Consider the following 26,869-nt stretch of genomic DNA (forward strand, 5'->3'; position numbering starts at 1 on the left):
TAGTCACAAATCTTATCAATACACAACAGGTTATTTAAATGAGCAAAAATAAGAATTATAAACCCATGTCAAGTAAAAGCTATGATATCTATTTATGTTTGTTTTTGTTTTTTATTTCAAAATTATATCTCTCAGGGCATGTTTAACTGGTATGGATACATGGCTGACACTGACATACTGCATTGATAAGAAATTCAGATTCACTTACAGAACTGCAAGCCTAGGAAAAGTCAGGAAAAGACTAAGAGGTAAAGCAAGGACAAACGGGGAAGCTGTAAAACAATTGAGGAATGTGTTAAAATATTTGGGTTTCAATCAAAACACTGAACTTACTGAGTTTCTTCTTGACAGTTGAGCTAAAGTCAAAAATGTTCTACATGTGTTGGCTCTTTACTTTCAATCCCCATTTAAAATACTGAAATACTGTAAGGAGAAGAAAAGTTTGAGTGAAAACAGAACAGCTGCAGTGCATCCTGTCCATGTTTTCTCATGATGAATGGCTGAAGACAGGCATAGGATGTTGAATAATGTGAATGTGAATCTTTAGGATCATACCGGTCAAACAACTTTTTGCCAGCTTTTTGAGAATCACAGACAGATAACAGTAATTTCCTGTAATGCCTCAGCCTGCCAAAACTCACTCAGGTACAGAGGTGATATTGATGTCAAGTTGGCCTCGGTTCACAATTTGTCAGCAAGAATCGAGCTGATGCTTCCCCTGACAATAATAAATTGGCAGTTTTACCCTCAAAATAAAAATGTGCACAAACGATCATTATTTTAGCCAACTGAGTTGGTTCCACGAGTAAAAATTCCATTCATACACTGTCAAAAATATTGATACAATGTTGTGCCAAATAAGGTCAGACCCTTCTCACTGGGGCAGTACCTTTTTATGAGACAGAATTGTACCTCTAAGTCAAAGAAACATATTTGTACCATTACAGTTTGGACCTTTAGGGACATCATTTGTACCATGGAAAACCAAAATGTACCTTTGGTTTTGAAAGTCTGCGAATACAATATTGTAACTTCATCAAAGGTACACATCTAATCCATAAAGGTACCACTATGGTGACATGATACTTTGTATCTTAACAGTGTCAAAATGCTTATCAAACATTTATTTAAAATGCATCAAATGTTAATTTACAATACCTATAGTGTTGTTTTACCAGTTGTTTTGTATTATTGTATTATATAATTGAATAATAAATGTTTCTGAGTTTCTTTAAACACATGCTTTTAAATGGTGATTCATGTTTTAATATAGAAATTATTCATCCAATACCTTTGTCTTTCCAATAATATTTTTTTTTCATATTGTATTAAAGAAGGAGTTGTCCAACACTGTTGCATCTTTTATGTGTGATCAGGGCCGGCGCGTCCAAAGAGGTGACCTAGGCGGGCTCCTTGGGTGCCAAAATAGTGAGGGCGGCATCTGTGACAACCCACTACCCCTGTTCCTCACTTTAATCCGTGACAACAAGCGAAATGGTCACTTTCGTTATCACTTTTGGGTTGAGGGCTCCTTTCCTTTGCCTAGTGTGCAAGTTCAGCTTGCTCCGGTCCTGAGAACAATTGTGTACCTTCAATTCAGTTGTACCATTAAAGGTACAGAACAATATCATAAGAGGACTTTTCTGTACCATATAAGGTATAATTTTTACAAAGGTACAAAACTGTTCTTCAATCAACATTATTTGTACCACTGTGTACCTTTTTTTTTTGAGAGTGTATGATAATAAACTTTTTCTGACAAATTATGAGCTCTGAAAGTCACTAATGATCAAAAGTTTGGGGCTGGTAGTATAATATTTACTACTAATTATGTTATGTTCCCTTAATTCTAGGGGAACACAGGTACAAAACAGAATGTTAGTGGAGTTTGTGTGTGTGTGCATCAGCAGTGAGGTCCCATGAGCAACCTCCCAAAGGACTAAACAAAAGAAAAATGTAACTTGAGTAAAGATTAACAAAATATTTATTCAATGATTAAGGGAGGGTTTCAATAAATCTTTGAGGGGGAGTTCAAGCAAAAAGGTCTTTAACTGATAGAAAGTGAAGAACTAAATAATCTATTAAAGAAAAGAAAAACACAATTATTTGGGAAAAAAAACTATTTTATCAAAGATGAAACAATTTTAAGTAGATCTATTTAGTAATAGCCTAATTTTAAAGTAAATTTTGTATTTATTGATGTGTTGCATTTGTATGTAGAACTTCTTTTATAAAACAGAAACACAATATAATAATCAAATATAAATCAAGTAGTAGGGTATGAGATGATATTTAGTAAGTTATGAATAATACTAATAATAACACATTTTTTGTGATCAAAGATTGTCTGGTGTGCCAATAGAATAAAGGGAACCCTTAAGTTTTCCACAGAGCCAGGGCCCAATGTGTATTCTTAGGCCGTACTTAGACTAGGTACAGTTGCCTCGAACCAGGCCAAAGTATGCTTGTCCCCCCTCCCGTCTCCCCCGACGGCCGGCACTCACACCACAATCGGGCATCGGCACGCTTACTCATCGCTGCTGCACTGTTCAGTGAGAAGCGCTCTCATTCAGCAGCGCAGTGGAGATTACTCTAGTTATATCGTTTCAGTCGGTTTGATATACAGTGACATGCACTCAAATATTTTGCCAAACAGTCGTTAGGGATGCGGTGACACGAAGTCAGATATTTTGCTGAACAGATCCGCCACTTTTGGTGCTCATAAACAGGCATAAAGCCCTCGTGCTGCAGGAATGATGAGGTTTGCTGAAGGCGCGCAGCTGTCGTGCAGTAAGGGGTTTGCGTCTTTAATAATATAATAATAAGAGGCCCACCTCTTCCAACCGGGCCAGGGCCAGCCAAGTGAACCGAGCTTGAGCCCAATTCAGCGCACTCACACTTCTCAAACGATCCGGGAAATGGGCCTGGGCACGGTACGGATAACATAGTGTAAGTAGGCCCTTAATCTGTCCCTGTGTGTGTGACCCCCATTGTGAATGGAAAAAATGTTAGGTAACACTTAATTTTGATGGTCCATTTGAGTATTAGTAGACTGTCTGCTTAATATCTGCTGATACTGCTCCTTCAAAAGACATTTAACTGATTACAAGAAACTTTTTAAGCACATGTCAACTTACACTAAACCTAACCTCAACCTAACAGTCTACTTACAGTATAATCTAATGAGAATTAGTTGGCATGTAGATGCAATGTAATTTTAATTTAACAAACGGTCAGTAAAATAAATGTTCAAACACAATATTTGAAATTTTTTAATATTTTTTTATTTCCATTGTGTCTTTCAGAAATCCAAATACTCCAAAGAATTGTATTTATATCTCATTTAGAAAAAAAAAAAAAAACAGTTAGGGCAAATAAAAAAAAATCCTTTCTAATTTGAAGCTGATGTAAAAGTAAGCAGTCAATGTCACTTACTATTCTCCATTCGTCTTCTTTCTTTCCTTTTTTTTACTTTATTTCTTTTTTATTTTTATTTATATTTGATAAATGAGGTTATGAAAGAACAAAAGACAGCGAAAATCAGCTAAAAGGTCAAGAAGTATGGCTTTTGAGAAACACGGTCCAGGCTCTTTTAGCCGTAAGTGTTTAAGGTCAGCCCTCCACATCAGGGGTTGCGTAATTGTGCTGTCCACTGGCGTTGCTTCTCTTCGTCAGATCCTGTTGCCTGATCCCTTTGTTGTGAGAGCAAACATAAGAACACAGCATGATCAGAAACACAATTTGTCAAGGGAAAGAAAAAGAGACTGAAGGAGGATAGCTTCACAGACACAATGCTGGGTAGCACTTTGAGAGCGTGATAAAATTGAGTTAGATTGGTACCTTGACAGTGGGAGTTGAGAGAATCTGGGGCTTGTTTGGTGGCTGCTCTATTTCCTGTGGGGTTTCTCAGTGGTGCAACTGCTGCATACAAATGACCCATAAGCACATGTCAACTGACACTAGTGCTGCTAGTCTATAGGCAGCCTGCTCTTGTTTCCAGTTCAGATGTGAGATGCTTATATTTATTTGTCAAATTATACCAAGTAAAACTTAAATAAAAAATAAAATGTTAATACTTAAATGACAAATGTTGATATCTCTGTTTTCTAAATGAACTCTCCAAGCACTAATAACTATGACTTCATGATTGTTAGTCATTCTGTTGACTATAATTAGCAATTAGATCAAATAAATACAATAGAAATTTATAGTAAATACTGGTGTTTTTTTTACCTTACTACACAACTGCAAATATTATAGTTATGTTATTTATTTACACCAGTTCGCTAAATATACTGCAGCATAATGTAGTATTAACCACAGCGAGCTGATAAGCTGTAATAAATAATGTAGTATACTTTCATTTTTACTACAGTTAATTGTGGTATAAAGTATGATGTACAACTCCAAACTAAATGTGCAGAGGTGTCCCTGGAAAAGATGGCAGCATATTGTGCCATGTACTTTTCAGCATTAATGGTGCCATCACAGAAGAGCTAATTACCTTTGCCAAGGGCACTGTCACAACACCCTACCATGACAGACCCTGGCTTTAGAACTTGTTGCTGGTAACAGTCTGGATTATCCTTTCCCTCTTTGGGCTGGAGCACATGGCATCCATTTCACCCAAAAGAATACCTGAAATACTTGATTCATTTGGCCACAGTACATGTTTCCACCGTGTGATGGTCTGTCCCAGATGCCTCCAAACCCACAGAAGTTGACAGTGCTTCTGGACACTGTTAACATAGGGCTTCCTTTTGGCACAGTAAAGTTTTCATTGGCATTTGTGGATGTAACTATGTTTTGTGGCAAAGGCTTGCCAAAGTAGTCCTAAGCCCATGTAGTGATATCGCTTATAGATAAATGACAAGTCCTCTACTCAGCTTTGCTCCTAGATAAGTAGACTTTCTTGAAGACTGCATTTTTACCAAATCATAATTACAATCACATGTTGACATAACCTGTTTTAAATCACATCATTATTTGCATTTTTTTATTAGCAATTTACCTGAGTACCAGCCCTAAAATGCTTCTGTCCCAACATTTGTAATGAATGTGTTGCAGATCTGGGGTCTGTTCTTCGTACGTGGATTACTCAGTTAGCTGGATTTGGTTATTGACGATTTGACATAATCCAGGATCGTTTCATTCTTCAAAACTTATCTGAGAGTTTTTGTCATAGCAATAGTTCTGGTAGCTTAAACCTGCTCAGCAGCAGGCTCATTTCATATAAACAGGATTAGAGTAGGTCAGTTCAAGCAAAGATAATACTAAAAGTATGTGCAGAGTTCTGACATATATGATTGTATGACATGTATGATATATATATATATATATATATATATATATATATATATATATATATATATATATATATATATATATACAGTTGAAGTCAGAATTATTAGCCCCCTCTTGATTTTTTTTCTTTTTTTTCAAATATTTCCCAAATTGTTTGATAGAGCAAGGAAATTTTAACAGTATGTCTGATAATGTTTTTTCTTCTAGACAAAGTCTTATTTGTTTTATTTCAGCTAGAATAAAAGCAGTTTTGAATTTTTTAAAAACTATTTTTGGGACAAAATTATTAGCCCCTTTAAGCTATTTTTTTTTCTGATAGTCTACAGAACAAACCATCTTTATAGAATAACTTGCCTAATTACCCTAACCTGCGTAGTTCACCTTGTCATTTCTTTTTTATTTGCATTTACCATACTCTCCTGACTTTTTCTTATTTGGGGTTGTACAATATACTTAAAATCTATACTATAGGTAATATAAACTTTTACCTGTAGAATTACCAGATTATTAGAAGTACTTTAAGATATGGTTCAAAACACTATTTACTATTTTTACAAGCAGTCATTACAAGATTAATAGACTTCTGCTTAAAATCTGCTTATAATGTAATATTATTGTCCCCAAACAGGCAGTCTGCTGACATTGAAGCCTGTATAATATCTGATTACATTTTATTTTATTGTCCTCAAACAGACATTCAAAAAGCATTATGTAAAGCCTAAAGTACAATCTGTCCGTGTGCCTGTCAAAATGCTGTCCATAGATGTCTGTCCATATTGTTTTTCGTCTACTGTTTCTCACATCACCTATATTCATCTATTTCCTTTTAGGACTTTATATATATATAATTTTATCACGATTATATACTCTTAGTTCTGGGTTGTATCTGAAAGGGCATCTGCTGCATAAAACATATGTAATTTGATGGTTCATTCTGTTGTGGCAACACCGTGAAAAATCGGGGACTAAGCAGAAATGTGCTTTTATTTTTGCTGATAAAATATAATTTTGTAAGTGTTCTATTGATAGAAAAATATCATTATCGCAGCACTCAACAACAATATTGCATACTTTTCCAGTATCATGTAGCTCTACTTCCTTTTCTCGTTTAATTCCAGATAATGCTCAGGCTTCTAGTCCAACAGCATCTCTTTGGTGCTCCAGTCTCCTGCTTTTGTCTCCTGAATCCCCAATTCTGTCCAAGCATGGTGTTTGTACATGTGCAGCCCATTCTTCTGTCCAGATACAACAGTGTAAAAGTTCAGGAATTGAATGTTCAAACATAATGACCCCACTCTGCGGTACTGTGAATGTGTGACTCATCTGTCCACAGTTATCCATAATTTAGTACACCTTGAAAGCTGCATGGACACAACTGTATGCGATATAAAGATGGACAATGGGGGGAAATAGCGCATCTGGGACTTAATGGAATAGTCCAACCAAATATTAAAATTATTAGGGAAAAATTATTTTATTCACCTCAGTTATCTTCCTCTGTCAAGCAAACACAGTCAGAGTAGTTTTAAATTTTATCTTGACCCTTCCATGCTATATAATGTTTTTGGGTAGTGACGTTTGTTTTGAACGCATGTTTTAATTAAGTGAATCAATATGTTTTTGTAACAAAAATATATCTACTTTTTAAATTATAAATGTGGCAGCACGGTGGTTAGTGGTTAGCACTGTCGCCTCACAGCAAGAAGGTTGCTGGTTCGAGTCCTGGCTGGGCCAGTTGGCATTTCTGTGTGGAGTTTACATGGGTGCTCCAGTTTTTCCCACAGTCCAAAACGTACTATAGGTGAATTGGTTAGCTAAATAGGCAGTAGTGTATGAGTGTACAGTGTATCTGGAAAGAATTATTAGGGCGTCACTTTTTTCCACATTTTTTTATGTTACATCCTTATTGCAAAATGAATTAAATTAATTTATTTCCTCAAAATTCTACACACAATGCCTCTTAATCACAATGTGAAATTTATTATTTTTTTAATTGTTGCAATTTTTGTAAAAATAAAAACCTGAAGAATCACATGTATATACGTATTCACAGCCTTTACTCAATACTTTGTTGCCACAAGCTTGGTAAACCTGTCTTTGGGAGTTTTTGCTCAATCCTCCTTGCAGTACCTCTCAAGCTCTATTAGGTTGGATGGAAGCGACGGTGTACAGCCATTTTCAGATCTCTCCAGAGATGTTCAATAGAATTTAGGTCTGGGCTCTGGCTGGGCCACTCAATGACATCCACCGAGTTGTTGTAGAGCTACCCCATTGATATTTTGGCGGTGTGCTTTGGATCATTGTCCTGCTGAAAGATGAACCGTCAACCCAGTCTAAGGTCAAGAGCACTCTGAAGCAGGTTTTCATTCAGGATGTCTCTGTACATTGCTGCAGTCATCTTTCCCTCAATCCTGACTAGTCTTCCAGTTCATGCTGCCGAAAAACATCCTGCCCACCACCACTGTGCTTCACTGTAGGGATGGTATTAGCCTGGTGATGAGCAGTGCCTGGTTTTCTCCAAATGTAACACCCGGCATTCACTCCAAAGAGTTCAATGTTAGTTTCATTAGACAAGAGAATTTTGTTTCTTATGGTCTGTGAGTCCTTCAGATGCCTTTTGGCAAATTCCAGGCAAGGCTTCCTTCTGGCCACTCTACCATACAGGCCTGATTGGTGGATTGCTGCACAGATGGTTGTCCTTCTGTAAGGTTCGCCTCTCTCCACAGAAGAATGCTGGAGATTAGACAGCGTGACCATCGGGTTATTGATCACCTCCCTGAATAAGGCCCTTTACCTCTGATCACTCAGCTTAGATGGCCGGCTAGTTCTAGGGAGAGTCCTGGTGGTTCCAAACAGCTTCCACTCATGGATGATAGAGGAAAATGTGCTCATTGGAACTTTCTGAGCAGCAGAATTTTTTTCCGTAACGTTCCCCAGCCTTGTGTCTCGAGAAAGTCCTGTCTCAGAGGTCTACAATTACTTTGTCCTCATGCTTGGTTGGTGCTTTGACACTCACTGTTTACCCTGAGACCTTATATAGACGTGTATGCCTTTTCAAATCATGTCCAATCAACTGAATTTACAAAAGGTGAACCCCAATTAAACTGCTAAAACATCTCCAGAATGATCAGTGCGAACTGAATATATCTGAGCTCAATTTAGAGCTTCAAGGCAAAGGCTGTGAATACTTATGTACATGTGATTTTTTATTTATTTATTTATTTATTTTTATTTAAATTTCAAAATGTATTTTTCACATTGTCATTATGGGGTATTATGGGTAGAATTTAATCCAATTTGGAATAAGGCTGTAACACAAAAAAAAAAAAAGTTACCCAGGGAAGTAACTCAATTAGAAAAGACATATTTGTTTCTCTCAAAAACGTGAAGAGACGTGGGCAATTCTAAAAGTACAAAAAGCTTTAAAAGAAGTTTTTAAAAGAAGTTTTAAAAAGCTTTAAGCTCACGTTAAAGGCCTCAGTTCCTAAAATAAATGCATAAATGAACTGAAAAATAACTTAAATACACAATTAGTACAATTCAACATCAATAAGTGGGTCTATTAGGTAAACAATGTACTTTCTATGTCTGGTTGAGGGACACCTACCTACAGCTTGGAATCACAGCATCTCACATACAAACACACTCTGGATCCAGACACCAACATTGTAGTTGTGTCATTTGGCATTTCTGTGTATAGTTTGCATGTTCTTGCTGTGTTCACTTAGTTTTCCTCAAGGTTTTCCGGTTTCCCCAACAAGTCCAAAGACGTACTATAGGTGCAACAGGTAAGCTAAATTGACCGTAGTGTGTGTGTGTGTGTGTGTGTGTGTGTGTGTGTGTGTGTGCTTGTGAATGTGTGTATAAATTTTTCCCTTTGAAGGGCTGCAGTTGAAAGGGCATCTGCTGCGTAGAATATATGCTGGATAGGTTGGCAGTTCATTCCTCTGTGGCGACCCCAGATTAATAAAGGAACTAAGCCAGAAAGAAAATGAACGAATGAAAATTACAATAACCATAATAATCTTACAGAAACAGAAGGAAAATCTAAATAACTTAAGCAAAAGAAAAAACTACTTGAAAATAATGTTCACAATACGGAAAAACAAAAGCTGAGCACAACAACATAAATCAATACATCTCCACAAAACCAAACAAATAAATGAAGAAGAGCACACATTTGCACCACAGTCGGAATTAAACACGCAGTACCCTCTAAACAACGGTGCCGATGACATCCACACAGCAGCCACCAACAGCACATTTGCAATGAACAATTATTGGCCTACTGTATATTCTGAAGAGAACTATTAAAATGTAACAAATACATGTCTTTTGAAATTCATGATTGCAATGACACTTTTTGTATTTTGTTCAACTAGCCTTGAGATCAACATCCTGGATCGTGGTCCCCAGACAGTTTTAGATTGAGACCCTTTTTTGTGATTGTCCTACAATATGAGTGCTGTAACCATTCAACACAATAAAATAATAATAATAAAAAAAAAACTGTCATAAAATATAGATGAAAAACTATTTTATCGAAGTAGATGGAAGTGGTTGTTTTGAAAGTCAGTCGAAGTAGATTTTCATGTTCATGGGTTATTTTCTTTTCATTGGAATCCAAAATGTCAAATAGAGAAGGACACATAAGGAAACTTAAATGTTGCTTTCAGCTTTTTTTTTAAACAAGGTGAATGGAAGGTTATAAGAAAAGTGAAGAAAGCTTTTGTTTATGAAAAGTCACTTATGCTTACTGAAGCAAGATATCAACAGACATGATTCCAGTGATTACAGTCACAGGATTTTTTAGAAAGAATATGCTGATTTAGGGTTTCTGAAATGTTTCTTATTATTATCAGTGCTAAATAATTCTGCAGCAATTTTTTTTTTTTTTTCTGGAAGCTGACATGGTACATTGATAGTAGAAAATTAATGAGTTTTACTTTTTAAATGAAATTCTTCAACCACAAACTGTCCATCCAGGCTCCTTCACTGGTTCTGTTCCATTTTTTGGAACTTTCCCGAATGTAATTGACTATAAAGCTCAAGATCTTTACCCAAACCCGACGGGACTCAACAGGCTCGCCTTAATTTCAATAATTTTACATCGGGTTGGGCCAGGCTGGGGCTCGCACTTACGTGGTAGCCTAAGTGAACAGTCATGTGATGCATTTCAATTAGTGCTAGAAAGTAATCAAACCGCTTGTTACAACATCAAAACCCATGCCTGCAAAGGTGAAACAAATAGTGACTGAGAAGGCAAAAAGTACAGCAAGCTGACAGGCAAAATGATGAGCTCACTCGTTACATTGAAACTGCTGTAATGAAAAGATTATATAGATGTTCTTGGTTGGTGGAAGATGAAGAAACAATCCTACACAAAACTTGCAAAATTAGCCAGATCAGTACTATGCATCCTGGCCAGCAGCAGTGAAAGGGTGTTCAGTGATGCTCGATACACCATCAGTGAGTGCAGGACCAAGCTAAAGCCATCTACGGTTTATCAATTAATGATCCTCCAAAAAAAACACATAGCTTAATTTTGGTGAGTAAAGGATTTTCAAATTATAACTAAATATTAATAAATATTATAAATATTAATAAATAATAATGAATGTATAATGTAAACAGACTATGGGAGTAGGCTAAAACAGTAGGCTAATGTTGACATTATTTGTTTATTATTGAAATACCTGTCATGATTTAGAATGTATTTTAATTTAATTAGTTAAGAAATACATATTTTATTAGTGTGTTGGCCAGTTTAAAGGCTAAGTGTATGTACCTAGGCCTATTTAGAGTGCTGAGATGTTACAATGTTACAGAGGACTTGTTTTATTTCTTTGTTCCAACTTCTAAGTAGTGTTTAGCCTACATTTGTTATTAAGAAATTGTGTTAAACACGTATAGACGACTCATTCTTGAAAAAAGGCTAAGGATCTGTGTGCATGAGCACATTTGAATTTTTGGCTGTTAACCGGTTCGGGCTTTTAAAAAGCTGTCAATCAAAATGTACTTGTCAGGCTCGGGCCATGTCGGGCCTAACTTTTAAAGGGCCATGAAACCCCCTCGTTTCAGCAGGGTGTTTTCAAGTGTCTATTAGGGCAGGCGCGAGTTTCAGAGTCAAAATACACACCCACAGCGGACAATGTGACTGTGTTTACATGGACATCTGTAGTCCAAATTATTAAATGGTGGACTTTAACTGCAGTTTGGTTCTTTTATTCAGGGAATTCTTTCATGCCCCTCGCGACAAATGAGATATTTGATTAGAGGAACTGCTCTAAGCGTGTATTTTCATGCAATGTTTGATACCGCACGGCGAATGAGAGGAAAAAAACTCAGCATTTCCCGGAAACTTAGATGCACACGGCAGGAATGTCAGAAAGCCGCGTGTGTTATTCCGGTCACAAAATCCTACAAGAGGTTATAGTTTGGTTGTAGTGCTAACCTGTTTACACTCGGTGCAACAGTTTTTTCTAAACGAATAAAATACGAACTGAATAAACAAAGAGCACTGGTCGCTCACTTACCAAATCTGTAGAGGCAGGACAATCCACAGCAACTAGAGCCGCGTCTTTATTAAGAGAAGACTGCAAGCGAATCAGGATCTCAGCGTTTGCAGATGAGAACAATTCTCAGGTAAACAATAATCCTCCTTAGACACGTAAGTTATTGTTGTCGAGCGTCACGTACACTGTTAATCCACACGTGACGCCAGCTGCGCTCTCAAAGAGAGAAAATAAAAGCAAAACTTAACGGCAGGAAACTATAAAAGCAACACTTCACGCTTGTTTTGCCAACACAACGTGGCGTCTTTGTCGTCTAAACACTGTGACAGTAATGAATATTAATGAAGTTGCAAAATTGGGCGCGCTGATTGGTTTGAACCAAGCTTTACTCATGCATTAATGCATCACACTGTAAGACGTAATAAGACACACTCTAGTACAGACGTCCAGTCTGCACGCTGGAATACAACGCTATTATGTCATGACCGTGACGCAGCTTCAAAAATTAGTTTCAAACCGGAAGTACGAATTTGCTTAAAATAATGCAAAAACAACCAATTTACACGTTTTAGTGAAAAATAGGTGTCCTAATAGTGTTTTTAGCAGTGTGTGAAACATATACGTCTGTCAACAGCTTAAAAAATGTGTTTTGGTGTTTCGTGACCCTTTAAGGCCCAATAACAGCTCTAATTGATTATGCCCAGACTCCACCAAGACAACCATAGTCTCTCATTCAGCTGTATCAACCATAGTCAAAGGACTTCAGCATTGATCCTCCAAGCCCAAGATTCTGGCTAGCGGCACAGGACATCAGTAGAAACTGTACAGTACATACTGAAAAGATATTGTTCATTCAGCAGCATCAAAGCTTTTTTTGAAGGTTGTGTTATATTTTATTATAACATTACATGGTATGACTCAGCACTGCTTGCCTCGACTTGCTTTTCCACTGCAGGTTAGTTCCACTTCAGAGTGTGTGGGATTCTAGACATTTTGTTATAGTTGTGCTGCTTCTGCAGCCATGAAATCATTCCGGGTTGCCCCATCCAGCTCCTGTTGAATCTGCTCCTCAACCACCCATTTATTATGATATTGCTAAGATTATATTTTAGTTGTAAGAGAGAGAGAGAGAGCTTGTTCAGATGGGAGTGTCCTTGCATTTTCATTTAGTTTGAATTTCTAAGAGGGTTCATTTTGTGCCCTGCGTTTATACTGTACTTTATCTCATATGGTCAGATTGTACACTTTTAGACAGACATTACACAACAAAGGGAACTTCTGCACTTCATCTATTGACAATCACAGCGCACTTTCCAACCCAGGCTCATTCTGAAAATGTACCACTATATACATTACTGGAGTGCACCAAATGAGTCACAGGAGCTAGTTTTTTTTTTTGCAGTTTATGGTTTCACATATCAGAGGCCGCTGTGTACGCTTTTTCAGATAATACATTTCTCTCGTGAGTGCCATTCGTGCCTGCTATTCTCTTGTAAAACTCTCCATCTCCAACTTAACCACTACAAGTGTTGGGCTTAATGACTTATTATTAAACTTAATGATCATAAATTACGAAACTTAATGATCAAAACATTATGATCATTAAGTTTTATGAAGGGGTGTAATGCCATGTGTTGTTTGAGTTTTGAGACTTTTTTTCTTCAATGTATCTGCGTTGTGTGTAACATAGGCTTACTCTGAAAATGTAGCCCTACATACATTTCTGGAAATCATTAATTAAGTACCTAGAAGTACTAGCTGTATGGCTGCATTTAGTCTTAAAACAAATGCTATGGGGCGGTATGATTCTTTTTTTATTCGCACTCACCAGCTCGCTGCTTACCTCCATATGGTTGGCTTTTCCGTTGTTAGCAGTTTGTCCAGTAGCATACTATGTACTCCGACGGACTTGAAATGCAGAGAGGAGTTGACACCGACAATGGAATTTGAGTCCGACTGTTACATGCCTGGGGGTGTTGCTCTGTTGTTCCCTCCTCCCCTCTCTGTTTCTATTTGCTGTCTCCTATACTTCTAAAATCTAGGTGTTCCGATTGGTTGGCAGAGTTCTCCCGAGTGGACCAATCAGAAGAGGATGAGTGTTATTTAAACGCTCCAGTGATGACTCAGCCCAGATGAGAGGGGGATCCATGTTGCTTGTTGCTGCTGTGTTTTTGTAACTTTTGGTGTCTATCTCGTGCTCGGGTTCGCTTTAAAGAGAGTTTTTGTGGTTGAAAAATACCAAGAGGGAAGTGAAGGGAAGTATGTCACGAGACTTACATTTTACACACACGTAGTAGATTTTTTTTGTTATTCCACTAGGTTAGAGGCGGGTGCTACCATATGTATGTTTGTTCCAGTCAGTGCAGTTGAGTAAGGGGCGTGTGACGCTGAAGATGTTTTTTTTCTTATTTACATATTTCTCTTTAGTTATTTAGAGGTGGGGGAGGGATTAGTTAGCGGGTGTTTAATTTGTTATTTTCTTTGATTTGGCACCGCTTATTCTCCTTCCCTCCATCAGGTATTTTTGTTTACTTTTTGCATTTGCATTTTGTTTTATTGTACATATTTGTAAATATACTTCGGGTGATTTAAATATTCACTTCTTTATTTTTATTGTAATAAAGCGAACCAGTTTTTTTTGCCACGTCGTTGTCTGTGTTGATTCATAGCAGTTAACATCTCAGAGGAATTCTTAAAATATTGGGTTGTCATAATTATGTTAAGCCCTTTTTCATCCTCCGAGCCACACGGGGCGTAACATAATTTGGGGGCTCATCCGGGATCCTTCCTTTTGTGTAGAGGAAGCCCGGATACTTTTGATAGCCTGTATTTTTCCCTGGGAGTAGCTGCTGTGACCCAACACAAACTTTGTGGAATAATTGATGATAGGTGAGTGTTACAAGTTTGATATTGCTGTGTAGTTGGTTGTTAACGTTAAGCTCGTGATGTCTTCATTGGTGCTTCAGTTTATTGAGAATCCATCATTGGATCTCATCGATAAATTTCGTAAAGACGATTTGTTACTATTAGCTGATCACTTCCAAGTCTCTGTTAATCGGCAATTGTTAAAACGTGAGATTAAAGCTGCTGTTTTGAATGGATTGGCAGAACAAAATATTTTCAGTGTGCCTGAAGCGGTTAGAGAAGCAGATCAAATTAGTGAACATAATTTAGACGAAGGCGCTGATTCAAACAGTGTGGTGGATGGGCATGTTGACGTGGATGTGGAGGCAAAAGCTAAAACTGGTCTACCCCCCTTTGAAGCATTTTCTCCGGTGTCACCGGGTACTAAAGTGGATGCGCAGTTGAAGCTTCGTCTTGCTCGGCTTCGCATTGAAGCGGAGGAAAGAGCTCAAGTCCGACGTGCTGAATTTGATCTGCGGCTCGAAATCCGACGGCTCGGAATTCAGTCTGAGAAAGAGGTACAGATGAAACGGTTAGAGTTAGAGGAGAGGAAGCTTTCATCTGTCTCTACTGGCCCGCCTGCTTCTGACTCGGCTGGTAAACCAACAGCACCATGTGTTTCAACTAACTCTACGTTTGATGCAAGTAAAAACATTTCATTAGTGCCATTATTTAGAGAAATGGAAGTGGACAGCTATTTTTGTGTGTTTGAGAGAATTGCTGCTTCGTTGAGCTGGCCAAAAGAAGTTTGGACATTGCTGTTGCAATGCAGATTAGTTGGGAAAGCTATGGAAGTGTTTTCCACACTGTCTTTGGAAGACAGTTTGAAATATGAAACCGTTAAGGCATCTATTTTGCGTGCATATGAGTTAGTGCCTGAAGCTTACCGGCAGAAGTTTAGAAACCACAGGAAGAGCAGTAATCAGACTTATGTGGAATTTGCACGGGAAAAGGGAGTGTTATTTGATAAGTGGTGTGCTTCAAGTCAGGCAGAGGATTTTTCTACGTTGCGTGAGTTAATGCTCCTTGAAGATTTTAAGAAATGTGTGCCAGAGCGAACTGTTTTGTATTTGAATGAGCAAAAAGTTACAACTTTGGCCTCTGCTGCTGTGTTAGCAGATGAGTTTGCTCTGACACACAAAGGGGTGTTCAGTTCTGCTCATGTGGATAAAAGTAGTTCTGCTGTTTCTTTACGGCCTGCACCTCAGTTAAAACCAAAAGTAGAGCAGTCCAGAAAAAAGCGCGAATGCTTTTATTGCCGAAAAATTGGTCATTTAATTGCTGATTGTGGCCTCTTGAAAAAGAAACAACTAAATTCTAACAGTCCACAGCCTATTGGGTTGATTAAAACAATGCCAATTGCTGTTGACTCTGCTTATGAGCCATTCTTATCTGATGGGTTTGTATCTTTCAGTGACCAACCAGGTGATCGAGTTGGAGTCCACGTGTTGAGGGACACGGGAGCAGCCCGCTCATTTATACGTGGGGATGTATTATCATTCTCTGATGACTCCTACACTGGTTCCAGTATTTTAGTGCAAGGTATCAGTATGGAAGTTGTGAAGATGCCATTACATCGAGTGTATTTACAAACTGATTTGATCACTGGATTTGTTGATGTAGGTGTGCGACCTGCTTTGCCTGTGCCTGGTGTTGATGTGATTTTAGGTAATGATCTGGCTGGTGGTAACGTGATACCGGTGTTGGAAGTATTGGACAGGCCTGTTATAACTTCTGTTTCAGAAGAGTTCACTCAAGAGTATCCTGAAGCATGTCCGGCGTGTGTTTTAACTCGTGCTCAAACAAGGAAGATGGGGACAGACTTTACACTTGATGATACATTTATGTGCACAGATGACAACATTATCAATGCAGCAAACCACCGTAGTGAGGAAACAGGAACTGGAAAGGTTAGTAGTTTACCTCTACCTTCATTACCCATTACCCGTGATAAGCTAATTGAAGCCCAGCAGCGTGATGCCACTTTAGAAAAGTGTTTTGAGGCAGTGAATAATAGGAAAGGAAGTACACTGTATTTTCTGGAGGATAGTTTATTGATGCGTAAGTGGAAGCCAAGGGGTTCAGGTAGTGAAGAATGTGCTGCTGTTTGTCAAATAGTAGTTCCTGTTGAGTATCGTGCATCTATTCTTTCCCTGGCCCATGATCATGCCATGTCTGGACACTTAGGTGTTACAAAAACCTATAACCGTGTTCTACATCATTTCTTCTGGCCTGGTCTAAAACGAGAGGTAGCTGCTTATTGTCGTACATGTTCTGTCTGTCAAGTCATGGGGAAACCTAATCAGGTAATCCCTCCTGCGCCGTTAGTTCCCATTCCTGCTATTGGTGAACCTTTTGAACACGTCATTGTGGACTGTGTTGGGCCACTTCCAAAAACAAAGTCTGGCAATCAGTTTTTGCTCACGGTAATGTGTGTAGCTACTCGCTACCCTGAAGCAATACCGCTGAGGAAGATAACATCTAAGGCAGTGGTTAAGGCTTTGGTCAAGTTTTTTTCCACCTTTGGTTTGCCCAAAATCATACAAACTGACCAAGGAACTAACTTTATGTCTAAGTTGTTTACGCAAACGTTTAGTTCCTTAGGTATTCAACATCGTGTTTCTAGCCCGTACCATCCTGAGAGTCAAGGTGTGCTAGAAAGATTTCATCAGACACTTAAGTGTATGCTGAAGAAATACTGTTGGGATACAGGAAATGAGTGGGACGAAGGAGTACCCTTTGTTTTGTTTGCTATTCGGGAGATTCCACAAGAGTCTCTACAATTTAGTCCCGCTGAATTGGTCTTTGGCCATAGTGTTCGAGGCCCATTGAAGGTTCTAAAAGAACAAATGCTTGGGCTGAACAATCACCTGAGTTCAAAGGAGAATGTTCTTGATTATGTGGCCCGTTTTCATGAGCGTGTGCAGGAAGCTTGTGCTCAAGCTAAAAAAGCTCTTTCAAAAGCTCAAGTCCGAATGAAGCATCACTTTGATAAGGCATCTGTCTCACGATCCTTTTCTGTAGGGGATAATGTTCTTGTCTTGTTACCAATTCCAGGGTCTGCATTGTCTGCACGTTTTGCTGGTCCGTATGAAGTGCTGGGTAAGAGAGGTGAGACTGATTACATCATTAAGACACCAGATCGGAAAAGACAAAAACGCATTTGCCACATTAACATGCTTAAAGCCTATCATTCTAGGAAGGAAGCGCCATCTCCCTGTTCAAAAGTGAACACAGAGCCTGCAGTGTCTGCCATTGTGGTGAACTGCGAGACTGTGTTGCCTTTTTCTCAGGATGATGAGCTTGAGATGGATGAAGTTAAAGTGCAAGTTGATCCAATGCCTTTTGCTCGTTTAAGTAATTCTGAGATTCTAACTGACCTTCCTAAGTTTCTGAGGCATCTGGAAAAAGATCAAATAACAGAATTAGTCACACTCATTCAGAATTTTCCTCAGATATTTGGTGACATACCAAAACAAACTAGTGTAGTTTATCACGATATCGATGTTGGTAATGCCACCCCTATAAAACAACATCCTTATCGTTTGAATAATGTTAAGAGAACTGCCATGAGACAGGAAGTGGACTATTTGTTGAGTAAGGGTTTTGCAAAACCCAGTGCTAGTCCTTGGAGTTCTCCTTGTGTTCTTGTACCAAAAGCTGATGGAACTTTTAGATTTTGTACAGATTATCGTAAAGTTAATTCTGTAACTGTACCTGATTGTTTTCTACTTCCAAGGATGGATGACTGCATTGATAATGTGGGGTCTGCTGTTTTTGTTACCAAGCTAGATATGCTTAAAGGCTATTATCAAGTGCCGTTGACATCAAGAGCTTCAGACATTTCAGCTTTTGTGACACCTGATGCCTTTCTGCAGTATAATGTTATGGCTTTTGGCCTGCGAAATGCCCCAGCAACATTTCAAACGTTAGTTAACATGGTGCTAGCTGATGTATCTAACTGCGAGGCATATCTGGATGATTTAGTTATTTATACATCAACTTGGCCAGAGCACTTGTCTGTGTTGACTAAAGTTTTTCAGCGAGTCTCTAATGCATCCTTGACTTTAAACTTGTCAAAGTGTGAATTTGGTAAAGCTACAGTAAACTACTTGGGTTAAAAGGTAGGAAAAGGTGAGGTTCGCCCTGTAGAGGCAAAAGTGGCTGCCATTCAAGAATTTCCAGCACCTAGTACTCGACGCGAGTTAAGGAGGTTCTTGGGCATGTCAGGGTATTACAGAAGTTTCTGTAGGAACTTTTCATCTGTGGCTAAACCACTGACTGATCTCCTTAGCCCGTCAAAAAGTTTTGTTTGGACAGCAGAAAGTCAGGCTGCTTTTGAAACGATCAAACAGCTACTGTGTAGTTCACCAGTGTTGGCCGCTCCTAACTTTACTCTTCCTTTCAAGTTGGAGGTGGATGCCAGCGCAGTCGGGGCAGGATCTGTGTTGTTGCAGGAAGATGGAGAAGGGATTGATCATCCAATTTGTTTTTTCTCTAGGAAATTTAATAAGCACCAGTGTAACTATTCAACCATTGAGAAGGAGGCTTTGGCGTTGTTGTTGGCGTTGCAACATTTTAAGGTGTATGTTGGGTGTGCCACCTATCCAGTCATCATATACACAGACCACAATCCTCTCACCTTCTTGTGTCGAATGTATAACCAGAATCAAAGGCTGATGCGGTGGGCTTTAGTAGTTCAAAACTACAATATTGAGATTCGGCACAAGAAAGGAGTGGACAATGTGGTCGCTGATGCACTTTCAAGAGTGTAACTAACTCATTCTTTCGCTTGTACAAACATTATTATTGAGAGTATAATGTTTGATTTTAAGTGGTGGGGTGTTACATGCCTGGGGGTGTTGCTCTGTTCCCTTCTCCCCTCTCTGTTTCTATTTGCTGTCTCCTATACTTCTAAAATCTAGGTGTTCCGATTGGTTTGCAGAGTTCTCCCGAGTGGACCAATCAGAAGAGGATAAGTGTTATTTAAACGCTCCAGTGATGACTCAGCCCAGATGAGAGGGGGATCCATGTTGCTTGTTGCTGCTGTGTTTTTGTAACTTTTGGTGTCTATCTTGTGCTCGGGTTTGCTTTAAAGAGAGTTTTTGTGATTTAAAAATACCAAGAGGGAAGTGAAGGGAAGTATGTCACGTGACTTACATTTTACACACACGTAGTAGATTTTTTTTGTTATTCCACTAGGTTAGAGGCGGGTGCTACCATATGTATGTTTGTTCCAGTCAGTGCAGTTGAGTGAGGGGCGTGTGACGCTGAAGATGTTTTTTTTCTTATTTACATATTTCTCTTTAGTTATTTAGAGGTGGGGGAGGGATTAGTTAGCGGGTGTTTAATTTGTTATTTTCTTTGATTTGGCACCGCTTATTCTCCTTCCCTCCATCAGGTATTTTTGTTTACTTTTTGCATTTGCATTTTGTTTTATTGTACATATTTGTAAATATACTTTGGGTGATTTAAATATTCACTTCTTTATTTTTATTGTAATAAAGCGAACCAGTTTTTTGCCACGTCGTTGTCTGTGTTGATTCATAGCAGTTAACATCTCAGAGGAATTCTTAAAATATTGGGTTGTCATAATTATGTTAAGCCCTTTTTCATCCTCCAAGCCACACGCAACACCGACGAAGAACAGTTCCAGAAAATAGGTAAGACAAAAACAGAGGCCAAAAAATTAAATAAATAACAGGGTGAAAATGTGGTAAAATCTGAAAATGTGGTAAAAATCAGGTGAGGTTCAGTCAGTGGTTCAGTCAATCATTCAGTCAGTTAGTCAGTTCAGTCAAGCGGCCTCTGGTGGATTTACGCAAGAACAGCAGTTACGAATGGCACTCGCAAGAGAAATTTGAGATCTGAAAAAGCATACACAGTGGCCGCTGGTGTATTTGCGAAAACACAAACTGCAAAAAACATACCTCCTGAGACGCTTTTTGCGCTCTCCAGAAAGCCTGGGTTGGTTGTGTTTCATGTTTAATTGCTTTGTGATTCTTCACTAGACTAGTGTTTTGTTTGGTTGAAACCCTTTCCACCTTGAGTTATCACTTACTGTCTATGCATGTTCACTCTTTGGTGGGCTTTGATTTTCTATTTGATGACTATTTCTCTTATCCAGGATGCAGAGGGTGGATTCACCACATCACCACAGGTGGGTAGCTTTGCTTCAGGCAAAAGCCTTCGGTTCTGTCCAGGTTGATCCCATCCCCCCCTTTAGTACGGGTGCCCAAGGAACATATGCAGGTCTGTCAGTGAATGACATGTGAGAAGTCTACTTGTAGACTGACTTCATTACCATAAGCATCATCATGACATGGCTGATGTTATATATCACACATGTCAGGGGGTTATGTAGAGGAATTGCCTCAGGCATCTATACTGTATGAAATCAACTAAAAAACTAATTTATTGGCTCAAACAGATATCAAATGGATCTTATATATATATATATATATATATAAATATATATATATATATATATATGTGTGTGTGTGTGTGTGTGTGTGTGTGTGTGTGTGTGTGTGTGTGTTTTCGTCTGGGTGTAGTGTGCAAGACTCTGAATAATGGATAATGGTGAGGATCCAATTGCAGTCTTTCCAGGTTTATTTACAGTTCAAAATTAAACATAACACAACACAGAGAAATCAAAGAAGGTTCAAACAAAGAGAGAGAAATATAAAGTGGAGGTAATTACATTAAACAATATGATGAGGGATAACCAAGGTAACTGACAAGGGAAAACTCAAATAATGCCATGACAAATGAAAACATGGAACTGAACAATACTAAATGGGTGGAGGAAAACTTCCACTGCCAGTCTATTCATTACTGTTTGCACCATTGATAATAATGACAAATGTTTGACCCTTGATGTTGATCCATGCACTTTTATGACAACATGCTTTTGTGAGTCAGGATGAATGAGGAGGGCTGAGGAGAAAGATTGCAGGAGGGTTTGCCTTGGCTTTTGTGGCATCAGGGGTGCAGGACAGAGACTCCTATTTGAAGATTAGTCAACAAGGCAGTAATTGAGCTGTGATTATTTATGAGACGGCAATTAAAAAATGGGGAAGCCTAGCAATCATTCGAGTTTGTTCATGGAGGTGGGTTGTGCCCAGGATTGCTGGGAACTTCCCCTCATCCATCTTGATGCCTCGGTCACTAATTAGGTATCCCAGGAACTGTATGCATGATTGATGGAAGATCCTCTCTAAGCTTTAACATAGTTGTAAGTTCCTCTGGAGATATGGATAGGCAAAACAGGCACGTTTATGGAACAATAGAAAGAATATGAATAGATATGACTGTAGACATGCACATGAGATTGCGATGATGGCAAACAGAGGTAATGAATATGAATGTGTCTTTTTACCAGAGTCTTTGATGTCTAGAATGGGTTGCTTTCATGGGCTGGGAACAGATAACAGGTAAGCACACAGCATGGATGAATAATGGAGAAAACTGGGAAAGCACAGGGGAACACGGTGAACTAGAACCAAGTTCTTGAGTCTGAAATCCATAGATGAGACCAGACAGTGTGCAAATGGGAACTACTGTCGTATCAAAATTGCTTAATATGCTCACTATTCCCTGCAATAATCAACTAATATTTAACTTAAAAGAGTGAATAAAAACGACTAAGTGAATTTGATCCCTTAGTGCAATGGAAAGTATGCTATTGAGTATGCTGGTTGATAAATCCCGTGGATGGATTTGATTCTTCTTGGTCACACACTGTGATAGTTATTTAACACTTGGCGAGCTGTCTATTAGTAATGTAATACATTATTTAGATTTCTTACATATATGCAAATCATGATCGCTGATTGTTTTTTACTGAGATGGCTTTGTGAGGCTAGAGCCTGGTGTGACTGTAACAATAATGTCTATAATACTATAATACAAACTAGGGCTAAACAATAAATCTGATGCAATTGTTATGTGCATTTGTCTATAAAGAATTATGCATTCACGTGTGTTCAGCTGGAGTAGCGTTAACCATACAGAGCCATAGTTCTCTGCCAAGCTACACCACATTTTTCATACAATATCATCATGTGATGTGAGTTAAATAGAAAATAATAATTCTATGACAATGACAGCTGTTTGCGTAGTAAATGTTACTAATGTTAAACCTGAAAGCACATCCAAATACCACATATAATCAACATAGGTTTATTTTGAAAAAGTAGCCCTATATATGAATTCGAGATCACAAATTTGTCAGGGTTCTGCCACTCTGGTCTTGTAAATTCTTGTTTTGGTGGCAGATCTCGGACACTACCTGTGTCTGGTCCTGTTTCTGTCTCTGTGTGCGCGCGCCGTCGTGGGTGTACGCAGAGTGTGCGCGCTCCTGCTTGACGTGGCCGCGCGCGCTCTGCGTCCCTCAGACGCGTGCGCTCTTGTACTAGTGTCTGTGTTTTCGTCTGTCAGCAGCGTGGTGTTTCATTCCCAGCGTCTCAGTCTTGTTGGTTTCGGTTTTGGTCGGCGCTGGGATGAAGCATGCACGCTGCGTGTGTGAGCGCACGGTGAGTGCTTTCATTCATCGTGTGCTCGTGTCTTGCGTCTTTTGTCAAAGCACGTGGCTCTGTGTTTACATTGTGGTCACGTGCTTTTGTCGTGTGCTTCAGTGTTGTGTTATGTGAGCGCATGGCTTGTATTGTCTCTCTGTGTCATGCGCTCTCCCGTCTATTGTCTAGTCCCACCCTCCTTGTTAACCCATCATTAGTTAATTGTGTTCACCTGTGTGTCAATTTACTTTTTGCTTATAATCCCCCTCATGTTTACAGTCCTTTGCCAGTTCGTCGTCGATATTACCTTGTCTTGTTGTCTCCAGTCCTGTTTTGTCCTGCCAGCCCTGTCAAGTTGTTTTTGCCTTTTTAATTCATGTTTTCCCCTTCGGGGTAGTTTTGTTTTGCCTTTTATTTTTATTTGTAGTTTATAATAAATATTTCTACATTTTTTCTGCAATTGGGTCTGCACTCCTTTTTTTCCCTCACCGATCGTGACAGAATTATGTAGCCAGAGCAAAGTATGACTGCATTTTGTCTTTAAAACTAATGCTCCGTGGCAGTATGACGCCATTCCTTTTTTTGATTACCAGTTGACCTCTTAGCTGTATGTAGACGGCTTTTCCACTGTTACCAGCGTGTTTAGTTAGCTCGAGATGTATGTCAGCGGACTTGAGATGCAGAGCGAGGTTGACTGTGACGATGGGGTTCGAGTCCAGTGAAGAACAGTTCCAAAAAGCAGGTAAGACAAATACAGAAGCCAAAAAAAGTAGCAAATAACAGGGTGAGAATGTGGTAAAATCTGAAAGTGAGGTTAAAATCAAGGGGCTTTAATTTTTCTGAATTGATTTTCAAAACACTGCGATTGGGTTAGGGGAAGGGGATGTGGGTCAATTGGTGCTTTTCAAAATACTAAAGGGAATAAAAACAATAAGAAAGGGGGACTGGTCGGTTAGTCAGTCGGTCAGCGAGTTAGTCAACATTGGCCTCTGGTGGATTTATGCAAAAACAGCAGGCACGAATGGCACTCAGAAAATATATTTGAAATCTGAAAGAGGGTACGCAGCAGCCTCTTGCGGATTCGCTAAAACTAAAACCGCAAAAAACATAGCTCCAGGTATGTATTTTGTTCTCTCCGGGAATGTATATAGCGGTACATGATCACAATAAGCCTTGGTTGCATATAATGGCATTTTGCTCAGTGTTTGACATATGCGATTGTCTTCTTACACAGAATCAACCAAATCTCTCCAGAAAATCAGACCCTATAAAAACTGTCATGGAATTTCATGAGACAAGACCACAAGAATTGCTATGCAATAAAACAATAGACTTTCTGATCTGAGAAGATCAGGAAAGCAGCTGTTCAACTGTTCTATTCAAATCACTGTTTACAAGGCAAACATGGGCTGGAAACACAAAGCTACACCTCACCAGGGGGGAATGCGAGAAAGTTCACCCTTCTCCTTTCACCTCAAGCCTCCCTTCTAGACCTAAGTTCAGAGCAAGTTTTACATTAAATGTCAAAGGTTTTAATATGGTGTATCTTGTAGCACTATATTCAAGTTTGGTATCAATTTAAATGTCTCTGTGGGATTGGTAAAGTGGTCTTAATGTCACTGTAATAATTCACTGGTATGTTGACTTGGTTTTTGGCTTTGATAAAATCTCTGCCAGATGCTCTCCCTCCTTAGAGATGGTTAACTTCTCAAATTCACCAGGCAAGGCTTTTCTATTATCTTTAATGTATGGCTGTTTGTTCTGAGTTAAGTTTTAAAGGATATGTGAACACATGTCATTGGGATCTTGAAGTCAAGACACCCAGTTGCAGCATCTCTGAGACTTATTCTGCAACACACTTCTCTGGTCAGGTATACATCTCTAACTCTTTAATTTATCTTTGAGTAATGGATGTTGTGTTTTTACAGTATCATCTATGAATTGGCTTTCTGATTGTTTCATTATGTAACTGACATAATACAATTTTACCTGACAAATAAAATGTTAGGTTTTGATTCATTCTGAATTCTCCTAAAATCTTTTTATATCACGTAGATTAAGTGGAGCCTGTGTTACCTTTATGATTCGACATGATTAGACTTTTGATTCTAAGACTCATTTGACTGTACGGAGTCGTTTTGACATGACATTATGGAGATATTTAATCATCTATTTGCTGAAATTACCAAGTTGTCTGTGTCACGATCACCAACGGTCGTAACTTCTTAGATCGCTGGAATTTACACACTATCGCTTATGGACTATAATTTCATACATGCACTCCGCTAACACACACACACGCTTCCTCATTCTGACTAATTACACTCGCACAACCAGGGGATTGTCAAAAGCCCCTTTCACACAGTGATACCGGTAAATATCTGGAAAATTTCCGGAACGACTTTACTGGTATATTAAAAAAAGCACTTTTCACACAGGCGAGGACGTTACGGAAATTTTCCGGAAAAGAGCATTCACACATCCATTCCAAAATACCGGTAAATTCTGACATCATTCACCACAAATGAGCTTTAAACGGCTGCGCTTGTATTTGTAAACATTTGACTAAATTACAAACTCTGTGAATGATCAATATTGTGAACAACTTTCGCAGGATCACTTTCGCATGTCGAGATGTTCATAATATGAGCGTGTGCAGGCGCTCACAGGCTGTTTCACAGGCACACGCAAAGTTTGAAGGTAAACAAACAACGGCTTATCATAAGCATCTCATCGATGATTATTTACACAGTTGGCATTAAGAAGAACATATACACGTGATCCGACTAACTTCTAGCAGCTAAATGTGTCTGGAAAAAATATTCAAAGGCTTTTATTCTAATAAACCGCGCGGACGTAAATGCATCTGACTGTTGTGATTGGCTAAAGCAGACGTTTCACGTCAGCACGTTCTAGACGTGCACGCTCTTATTCCGGCAATCTTCCTTCTGCATTCACACAGCGCAGCATTCCGGCAAATTGCCGGTAATGTTCGGCTTCTCTTTTCGGAAAATAGCCAGAACGAATTTACCGGTATTTTCAAAAAGGACCTGTTCACACATACAACCTTTCCGGAAAAATGCCGGGAATTTTCCGGAAAGGTCTGTATGTATGAAAAGGGCTATAGACTGAATACACACACTACTTAAGCAACACTCACTCCCATTGCCGAGTCTTGTTTACGTCACTGACATTACAACGTGGTTCCTTTGTCTTGCTTTTCCGTGTGTTTACCCTAGCCTTGCTAATCTAGTTATCCCTGCCTGTTACCTGCCTTTTGACCTCTTGCAGGGTTCTCTGACTATGAATCTGAATTGTCTTTATACATCTGTTTGCACCCGTGTTGACGATTGCTTGCCTGACTTCCTCATTAAAACTGTATTTGGATACTTAGTTGTCTGTGTCACTCCTCATGCTTACAGTCTGGAAGTGGCTAAATCTACTACTTTTTAGGATGAGTAAGCAGATGTCAACCAGACTATTAAAGTATTAGCTAACCCTACATCCTCTGACTAGTTTGCGTCTGACTAAGAATGTTGACATACTGTTTATGAGAAGACACACAAACCTGGGGCGTGAAACTCTGAGCGGCGTTTTTGTCCCTAATGAACGCCACTCAGTAATAAC

The sequence above is a fragment of the Danio rerio genome, chromosome 8, assembly GCF_052040795.2.
Source record: "Danio rerio strain M-AB ecotype USA chromosome 8, GRCz13ab, whole genome shotgun sequence".
Lineage (NCBI taxonomy): Eukaryota > Metazoa > Chordata > Actinopteri > Cypriniformes > Danionidae > Danio > Danio rerio.